The following is a 9,574-nucleotide window of genomic DNA, read 5'->3' as shown; positions in this document are numbered from 1 at the left end:
TACTGGAGCTATTTGGCAACTGAAAATTCATCAGTGTATAAATGAATTTATGTGTTTGTGTAAGAACTTCTAATTAGCACATACAGTGAAATATGGAGAGTTTTCTATGTAATATTCTCTGGCTGAGGATTAAAACCAAGGTCTGTCCTCTAAAATTCATGGACAGCTGCTATGCACTTAAAAAAAATAAAAGGAAAGAAAATAAGTTGTTAATTTGGGACTGTGGAGTGGAACTTGACTGTATCTCCAGAACAGATGTTTCAGGTCTGGGACATTTTGCATAGAGTCATTAGAGACTCGGTATCCAAAGACTCCCGGGGAGCTGTCTGACTGTTTTGTTTAATTAATAGATCTCTTTGCAACTCTAGAAGCAGAGGAGCCAGCGGACTAATATTGCAGTGTAGTACCAATCACTTTTCCATCTGGAAAACTTGTATGGTCACCCCAGGTGGTCCTGTACTTGTGGCCAGGCCTCCCTAGGCCTCAGTTTCCCTGTCTTAATCAGGGAGGATATGAATCCTTCCTTGTTTGACAGAGATGTTTCAAAGGATTCAAAAGAATGATTCGTACCAAAGTTGTTTGCTTTCTGACAGCCCTATTTTTAAAGTCCTGATTATTCTCTTTTTCTTTATAATCATCATGAATTCAGGCTATAATAATTCTGGGAGTAAAGCCACATAATATGATATTCTCACAATAGTTTAATGGCACTAAACAGTTTGCTTTTCATCATTCATGTTCAATCATTCGACACCAAATTTAATATTAAATCATTTTATAAGAGTTTTAAAAAGTAAGGATTAAGAGCGAGAACATTGCTCTTCTGTGCTCATCAGCTACTCTCTTTTCTTCATAAGCCTGGACACTTGGAGAACTGAGAGAAGAACACAAAATACTCACTTGGGTGCTCTGTACAGCAGCTAAGAAGGCACCTTTCTTCCTGTTCTGCTGATTTACAAAGTGATCAATGATAAGCAACCTCCCTAAGCTCCATGCCTAGCTTTGCAAAGAGCCACTCTTCAGCTATTAAGAGGATATTGTTTTAATATTGACAAGGAAATCAAAATGTTATTACTGAGTGGTGGTTGCATGTTTTCTTCCTGGTAGAATATGATTTCCTAGTGTCCTTGGGAGGAGAAGAACATTTCCCTCTCCACACCCCCACCCCACTGGAAGATATTTCCACTCCCTTTGCTTCCTCGAACAAAGAGACTTCCTTTTCACTTAGTTCAGTTCCCTTGTGACCTGAAGTCATTTCACCTATATAAGACAGATGACTTCAACCCTCAATCTTGAGCTTGAATTGCAATACAAACCAAATTAGATAAAATAAATCAATAATACCCTGCAGGCCAAATTCACTTAAGTAACATTTACAGTACAATTGCCCACTTTGCCCATATACTTTAATCCATTAACACTCTACATCTGGCACCTGAATAAATATGTTACCCCAGCTGAATATAAATGAACTAGGGTTCCATCATTATTTTGTGTTGAGTGAAAGGTTAGTAAATTTTCATTTCTTTTTAAAAAAGTGATTTTGAAAGGAAGCAAAAAGATGGTTTGTCATGAAGTCTGAGTTGTTTGGCTATTGCAATGACCTAATAGTGCATTAATGGCTTGGAAGCTTACATTGCCATAATTACATGGACCATTGCATTCATATCTCTTACATTTTGAACCCCCAAATATACAGCCCAATATATTTATATTTGTATTTTAACTTGGAAAGCAGACCTTAGATAAGGAACAATGGACACACATGCTGAACTGTAGGACAGAAAATTTCAGAGTGGATTTTGTTCTCACAAAATTAAAGGGCACCTAAATATGACTAAATATAACATAGACATAACTAAAAGATTTTGGACTGTCCAATTTGTTGCAGTTTCTTGTAAACTACAACTGAATTAGCGCCTCCTATTCCCATACTACCGATGGAGTGTAGTCTTTTTCAGTGCACAGAGCTATGTAGATAAGACCTTCCTTCAATCATTAGCTTGAACTTGGGAAAGGCTGTCAAACGATTTCTTTCCGCCAACATCAGAGCCATAGCAGTGTGAAAACCTTGCTCTCAACTGGAAAAGGGTGACATGAGAAACCTAGTCCCAGAGTTTTAGGGAATAGAACGAAAAGCAGTCAAGGTACATGCTTAGGCAGATGTCTATAGATGTCACCTCTGCTGCAAAAGGAGTGACAAGCCTGTTAGCGACAATATTCACACTGGATGTACATGCCAGATTTCCAGGCTTCTTTATGTTTTTGGCTTTTTTTCCCCCACACAATGCCATAGCAGACTGCGCATTGGCATGTTTTATAGTACCATAGCTCAGGGGCTAAGGGATTTTTCACTGTTAGAAGTTTAGATTTAAATATTGTCACTGCTACTTATTTCCTAACTGAGAGAGTCACATGACTATAAAATGGGAGCAAAACGAAGACCTGATTCTTAAAGGTCGATGGTGACAATTAAACTAAATAAGAGAAATGGATCAAGGCACAAAGAAAAGAGTAGAGAATGAAGGAACATTTAAGTAGGAGACACGTCTGCCTGCCCTTGTCCTCAGCGCAGCCAGGCATGGAGTGGGAGTGGGATGAGGGTCTTTTATCTCTTCCCACAGGTGGTCCTATTATATATGCTGCTCAGATTGTTGGCTTCACTCACCACCTGAGTATAATTCTAACATATGCAGTTTTGTTCATAACTGCCAGAGAACATGATCCAAGTGTTTCATCTGATGTTCAATCAAAATCAAGTAACCTTTTCCATCCTTAGGAGAAAACCTAACTGTGCTGTGTTTGAAACAACAGTATATTGGTCTCTAGCATGTCAGCGTCCTAAGAGTTACTCAGTGGTTGATTTTTTTACTACACCTAATTCTCATCGTATGTGATGACTTTAAAACCTGGCCTGGGACGATACAGAACCCTGCCTTCTGGGCCAGAGTGCACCATTGACGTTCATGGATTAGAGCAGACAAACTAGCACATGGTGGGGATTAAAGTTACTCAGGGACTACCAGATGGGCATAGTGGAGCCTTGGGAAATGACTTCTCCATGTAACTGGGCTCTAAAGTTCTCTGATACTTCAGACTGAGTACTTGGTCCAGAAAAGCAAGCTCATGTTTCAAGGATAACTCATAGAATTTATCCAGCAAATTGCGTGGATAAACAGGGAAAAAAATAGCTACAAAGACAGAGAAAAAGCATTTGTGCTACAGCCTAAATCACATGGAAAAACAATTTACAAAATGAGTATTTTAATAGTCAAAGCAGAATGTTTTTACCAGTTAAAAAATGCTGCAAAATGTTGGCAACAATAGTTTGCATCCAAATAGTCAAACCTAATTGTTTCTGAATGCAATATAATTGAGTCTTCCTTGTAAAAGCTTTAAGAAAACTAAGTAACATAACATGCGTTTTTATGACATTAAAAACAAATAATTCGTACAGTTATTATGTTTGAAGAAACACATACCCATCAACCCATTAGATTTCATTAGAGACAAACAAATTGTTAAATGTTTTGTTTTGTTTTGTTTCTGCTTTGAACTTCACTAAAGACAAACCTCATTTCTTTGAAAATTCCTACTCCATTTCCTTAGAATTAAGCTTTCAAAGTGCATATTAAAATAAAGCCACGCTTAAAGTAAACATGACATTCATAATTACTAGTAGCTGTTAATTGTATTAACCAACTCTCAGTGGCATTTCCAGTACTGTTGCAACCTCAATGATTGACACCAATGCCCAAGAAACACTGAAAAATGAGACTCGTTGACCTAAGTGAACATTTACGCCATTAATGAGGAATTCTGCTCAGGGAACAAAAAGAGAGATTCATAATAACTGATGCTAGAGCAAAAAGAAATAGACAACAAAGAAAAATAAAGTAAATAAATTTAAATGACTTTAGAGAACTTTAAGATGATTCCTAGTTTCTCCTTTTTTTGAGCCCTATTGTACACATAATGTTGAAGTGAGAAAGAATTAAACAGAGAATCAAGTTATGGATCACACACTCCAGTGTAATCAAACTCCAGCAGTTACAGCAAGAACAAAATGTCAACTCTAACTAACTACCTTATTGGATTCCCCGAATCTATGACCCACAAGATAGCCATATTAATTTGGTCATGCTCAGAGCCTGAGGGAAATCATTCAGAGAATAAAGGATATCCAATAGAGACAAAATTAAATACAAAGTATGCTAGCTTTTAAAATACGCCCAGAATCATTTGACCACAATGACCCATGTGTCCCAGCTGGCCTGGGACTTACCTGGCTGTAGCCCTTAAAGTCCTGCATCCCAGAACACTTCACAGTCCCAGACAAACTGGGATAGTTTATCACCCTACCGTTTAATTTGAGCTTCTCCTTACCTCTGATTTACTCACCCGAGCTTACCTTTGACTAAACTATATATGGAGCAGTGGCTCTCAGACTTTGCTGCGCATAAGGATCACCTGGAGAGCTTGTCAAAACAGTGTCCTGAGTCCCATCCCACTTCCATACATTGAAGTGGGGCCAATGAATCTGCATTTCTAACAAGCTCACAGGTGAGACAGATGCCACTGGTTTAAGCACCACATTGTGAGTAACACTGCTGCAAACCTCAGATGCCTTTTTTATTTCCCAATTTCCTACTTCCTGAGTTTAGTTTTCAGGGTACTTATGCATGAACAGATTGTATAAATCTCTTAGAAGTAGAAATATGACAATAGAAATGAATCATGACAATATAACTAATGGGAAACTTATCCACTGCACTGTGTTATTTATACAACATTAAAATGTGAATATTTTATTTACATGAATTTCATCAGTTATTTCAATTGTCAAGCCTTACTAAAATGCTACTTCATTTTAGGGAATTAATAGAAATGGTAGGAAAACAAAGACAAACCTTGGCCATAGCCAACGTTTAGCATAGCTGTAAAACTAGAGTAACCCCAAACTATTTGGAGAAGCTCAGTAAGATTTTTATAAGGGTAAACTCAAGTAAATTTTATTAGCATGTCTCTGATTCCCTGACACCAGCTGGGTGTCCAATAACTCAATCCTGACATTAACTGTCCAGAGTTAGTGCACATCTTGCAGGTTAAGGACTCAGTCCTGTAAGACTGCCCTACTTCGGACACCAGTTGTAAGTCTGACTGGCTGTAAATTTGGAGGTCCCCGCAACCCCCTCCTCAGGCTCTATTATTGCCAGAATGATTCACGGAACTCAGGAAAACACTTTACTTACATTTGCTGGTTTATTTGAAAGGATATAACTCAGGAACATGCAAACGGAAGCCATGCATAGGGCAAGATGTGGGGAAGGATGGAAGCAGAGTTGCCACACCCTCTCCAGGGGCTATTCTCCCAGCACCTCCATGTGTTCTCTAACTCAGGAGCTCCTCAAACCACCTTCATTTAGGGAATTTTGTTGAGGTTTTACTCCATAGGTATGACTGATTACATTATTCACCACTTGTGTTTAAACTCAATCTCCAGCCCCTCTGGGAGTGGGAGGAAGTTCTAACCCTCTAAGCACTTGGTTGGTTTTTCAGGAACTGGAGACAAAGACCAAATATTTATTTTTATTTATACCCCAGCAGGAATTTATTTTTATTTATCATCCACAAACAGTAACATATGGAAGAAAAAACTATATTTTATGAGGGATTCAGTTTTAGGACTCACAGCTCTGTCTCCAACACCTTCTATAAACATAGATTGAACCAAAGAGCATGAACATCCACAACAATACCGCAAAGTTATTGTGCCCCATCTACTCTAGTTACTATGGTAGGGAAGTCAGTGAAGACGTTTTACAGAGATTTTTCAATAGCAGAGGCTGAAACTGAGAGAAATTGTCTGGATAAATCCATTTAACTAGAATATCATACTTCCTGAGCATTCCAATTTATTGAATGTTGAATGTACTATTTGTTTAAAGATAATTTTTACAAATACAGCATCTCTTTATAAACGCTAACATTTGTAAAGAGTCTCCAACCTACTCATTTGTCATTTCTTGTATAATAAACTAGAAAACTAATGTATCAGCATTCATACATACACTGTTCCATCTTTCCAGGCTCCATATGGGAATAAACTCCTGCTGTGTCCTTTTAAGCCAAAAATACTGCCGAGTTCCTGGTCGTAGTTTTTTAAATCCCCATCAACATAGCACTAAATTTCCAAAGTCTTCTCTAAAGAACAAGAACAGTAATATCTGCAATCGTTGCATGTTATTTATTGTGTGTTCCCTATAATACTGACCCTGTGCTATGCAATTTACTTTCATTAATACTGTTAATCTTCACCAGGGCCAAGAATAAGGTGAGGTGAGTAAAGCTCTCACCTTGAGTGCGAAGTGTGAAAGGCCATGAAAAAGTTCATAATCAAGATAAATATTGTAATGCAGCATTTTTTGAAAGTGAAAATTATTATAACATCCATGATGAACAAAATATCAAAATTCCAAACAAAGATTAGATCAATACTATTATACTAATTTTTTCTGACTCAGGTTCCAATATGGCTCAGTACAATGATGTTCCTTTTTTTTCACAACAACGCTGCAAAATACATAATAGTATTATAACCATTTTATGAATGGAAACTCAGAGAAGCTAAGTAACTTGTCCAAGGTCACACAGTTGGTTAACGGTAGAGCCAGTATATATGATTTCAAAGCACTTCAACTATGCTGCTACAGTGCCTCTCAATCACGCAATATTTATTGACTGCTTATTATGAGTGTGATGTTAGGGGGTGTAGTGCCCACCTTAAGGTCAATTGTTCACTAGAAGGACTTACAGAACTCACTGAATATTATAGTAATTGTACTCATGGTTATGTTTTATGACAGTGAAAGGGTATAGATTAAAATCAGCCAAGGGAGATAAGTTGCCCAGAGTCTAGAAATTTTCGGGATGTGAAGCTTCCAATTATCCTCTCCCAATGGAGTCACGGATAAAGTTACCTCTCTTACCAGTAATTTATGACAATATACATAAAAAGTATTATCAATCAGGAAAGCTCACTGGGCCTCAGTATCCAGAGTTTTTATTGAAAGTCAATCACATAAACATGGTTGACCACCTGTGTGCCTGACCTTTAGTCTCTGGCTGCCCGAGAAGTAGAGTGGATACCACATGGCCCAAAGCCTTTATCATATATTATGTGGTTAGACTTTCCAGTGTGGCTGTGGCCCAAGGGGCCAGGTAAACAAAGGTACACTTACCAGGTAGGACATTCCAATGGCCCAGAGATCACATCCCAGGAGCCTAGGGCAAAGGCCACATCTCTATTTGGGTAAGGCTAATTCTTTACTATACAACTTGTCGGCACTGTGGGAAGGAAAGAAGCAGCATATGAATAAAAAGTTGAGAACTCTTTTTGGAACAGAAGGCAAAAGCCTTAAGTAAATAAAGTAATGTCACCCCACAGCACATTGTTTTTATCTTTAGTAGAATGAATGCATATGGAAAATAAATCTGAGCTGATACACAACATTCCTTCCAGGTTCAAGACTGCCAGTTGGAAAGAGTACCTAGTCTTTACCTGCAGCCCAATTTACTTCCTAAACCTATGTTGGGACTCAGAAGATAGTGCCCTAGGATGAGGGCCTCAGATGTAGCCTCAGAAGCAAAACTTTTTCTCGGACTGTTGCCACCCAACCAGGTTCATTTGCCCACTGTCCAAGAGGAAGCCAACGCACTGAGACAGCAGGGTTTGCAGCAGAGAAAGAGTTAATTCCACATAGCGCTATGTGGGGAGACAAGAGAAATTTCTCAAATCATCCCACCCAAGAATTTGAGAGACAGGGTTTTTAAAGACAGCTTGACGTAGGCAATTGAGTCTGCTAATTGGCTGGGTCTGGGGCAGAACCAGTGTTACAGACGCTGTCTTCTTTGCTGACCAGGCTCTTGGGTGAGGGTCACAAGACTAGTTGAGTCAGTTCCTTGGTATGGGCCACTGGTCTGGGTAGGTCAGCTATTCCACTGGAATGCGGGACTGGGAAGATAGCTCAGAAACTACCCCTAGGTTTCAAAAAGGTGATGTTATCTATGGAGAAAGCTAAGAATCTTTAGGACCACCAGCTATGTGGCTCTGGAGTGGCAATTCTAGAGAAGCAAACAGAGGGACAGTGGCTAATTATTACCATTATTTTTAGCTAGGCCTGTGCCTTATTTTTAGCTAGATCCTTAAGACAGCTCTTGCCTTGCACCTCTTTACCAATTTGTAAAGACAGTTTCATGACCTTCTCCTGTCCTGCCTCTCAGTCCCATTCTCCCTTGAGGCTAGCCATAGAAACTAGAATCCCCTTCTCCAAGGCGAGTCATAAAAGACAGAACCTCTTTCCCCCTAAACCAGTCATAAAACCACTTTTATTTTGTGTAAAAACTGGTCATAAAGAAATTATCTGTTCTACCTTGTTTAACTGTAGGTCATAAGACCCCTCATTCCAGAGAGGGCCCTGCCCCACACCTAGAAGAAGGGAATGTATGCTCAGAGAGGCCAAGAATCTAGACAGACAGGCAGGCCTTGCTGGGTGTCCCTACTTAGCCTGTTAGCATTGGATCATACCCTTTTGGTCCAATCATATTTCTACACAGCTGCCCATAGTTTGTTGAACCTAAGCACAAAAATGGACAATTTCCCCTGTATCTTTGGGTCTTTATTCCAAAGGCTCCAGTGTATACATGTTAAACAAATTAGTATGCCTTTCTCCTATTAATCAATCTGCCTTATATCAGTGATTTTTTTGGGTGAACTTTAGGGGGCCAAGGGCCATGGTCCCTACAACCTTACTATAAAAACAATCAGTATTGAAGTCCAGAGATCAAAGAAGATGTGCATACATTCATGTATTATTTACTTTATAAATAACACCTGTCAGAGACTATAGCTGTTCCATGGATCATTAATACATTTCCTTATGAGTTGCAGGACATTATCTCTATTGTCTGAGCCCAGGAATTGGAAAGATGGAAAGTGCACTGTTCATGGTATGTGAGGTGGTTTTAAGTTTTGTATAAACGAACAGGTTTTATTTTAATAGCTATACATTTATTCAATGTGTATTAGAAAATTTTATTACAAGCATATTAAAAACATATTAAAGAAAGTATTTAAGCTCTTGAAAAATTATCAATTTAAAGAAAAATACTGTTACTTGAAAATTAACAGGAGAAGCCATACTTGGATATGACAAATCAGGAAAGAAGAAAATAAAGTTTAGGCAACTGTGGATTAGTAGAATGTAGATTTTATCCCATCTTTTTAAATAAGATGGCTTTAATTCTATAGCTGTCAGAAAACCAGTTTCTGATATGTAAATTTAGCCATGTGCAGTTTAGATTTTTATTTATTTAAAAATTTCTAAATTGAGGAATTCCCTTAAAGCTTCCTTTCTTTGCAAGAGATCAGCTTGGAAGGGAGAGGTGGAGGAGAATTCTTTCAGAAAGCAGAAAATCTGATCGTTCTGAAATATTTTTAGTCCTCAATTGCTTAGCTGATAAAAATTCTCTTTTCAAAGTTTCCCCGTGCTAACTATTATCGTCAAATGCTAAC

The sequence above is a fragment of the Propithecus coquereli genome, unplaced genomic scaffold, assembly GCF_000956105.1.
Source record: "Propithecus coquereli isolate 6110/MARCELLA unplaced genomic scaffold, Pcoq_1.0 Scaffold102, whole genome shotgun sequence".
Taxonomy (NCBI): Eukaryota; Metazoa; Chordata; class Mammalia; order Primates; family Indriidae; genus Propithecus; species Propithecus coquereli.
Note: the sequence above shows the minus strand (reverse complement) of the source record.